This window comes from Euphorbia lathyris, chromosome 3 (genome assembly GCF_963576675.1).
Source record: "Euphorbia lathyris chromosome 3, ddEupLath1.1, whole genome shotgun sequence".
NCBI lineage: Eukaryota > Viridiplantae > Streptophyta > Magnoliopsida > Malpighiales > Euphorbiaceae > Euphorbia > Euphorbia lathyris.
In genome coordinates, this window is record NC_088912.1 from 30,399,628 (window position 1) to 30,400,659 (window position 1,032).

General features: G+C 36.6%; 1 non-coding gene across 1 annotated transcript; it reads left to right on the top strand.

The window, feature by feature from the left end:
- The first annotated feature begins 205 nt into the window (after positions 1-205).
- On the top strand, positions 206-312 carry LOC136225105 (small nucleolar RNA R71). Its single transcript, XR_010686840.1, has one exon. It is a non-coding gene; the product is annotated as a small nucleolar RNA R71 (small nucleolar RNA).
- The last annotated feature ends 720 nt before the right edge of the window (positions 313-1,032 follow it).

Genomic DNA, 1,032 nt, shown 5'->3' on the forward strand with positions numbered 1-1,032 from the left:
CGTTGCTGAGGATGGTGGTTTCACTACTGGTATGTGTCCACGTTCCGCGGGCCACATACTGCTGTTAATTGCCATTTCCTCCAAAAGTTCTCTTGCTTGGGCAGATGTTTTCTTCATGAATAACCCTCCAGACATAGCGTCCAATGAACCTCTAGTTGTAGGATTTAGTCCATTATAAAATGTTTGCATTAAAAGTTCAGCAGGCAATTGGTGGTGTGGGCATAAACGTTGAAGTTCTTTAAAACGTTCCCAAGCCTCATAAAGAGTTTCATTATCATTTTGAGAAAAAGATGTTAACTTTTTAATGACTCTTGCGGTTTTTGCTAAATGAAAAAATTTTGATAAAAATGCTTGGGCTAATTGCTCCCAAGTCTCAAATGATGCGGTTGGCATAGAAGTTAACCACTCTTTGGCTCGATCCTTCAAAGTAAAAGGAAAAAGGCGAAGTTTGATTGCTTCTGCAGTTACATCAGTAATTTTAAAAGTGTCACAAATTTCTAAGAAATTTGTCAAATAGGTATTAGGATTTTCGTTAGGTAACCCGTAAAACGTTACATTATTTTGCAACATATTAAGCAACGCAGGCTTAATTTCAAAATGATGTGCATTAATTTGGGGTCTAACTATACTGTTTGTTACACCGGCCACTCCTGGCCTAGCGTAATCCATAAGTGTGGCCATAACTTCTGGCTCGGTAATTTTAGTTTTTATTGGGGTTTGGTTTTTCTTTTTCTTTCTTTCTTGTTCTTTTTAAGAGTTCTTTCAATTTCTGGGTCAATAGGATCTGGTGACGTGCCCGAACTTCGAGAACTGCGCATGAACTTGAAATTTCGCACGAACAGAAACTACCTACAAAACAGAATTTTGAAAAATAAATATGTTAATAATTAAAAATAAATAAAATGTGAAAGTTTGAATAAGTATGAATAAACCTAGATTCGTACTAAAACACGAAAAATCTAAAATTTTGTCAAAAATTTTGGCGTTCCCCGGCAACGGCGCCAAAAACTTGTTGAGCGATTTCCGCAAGTG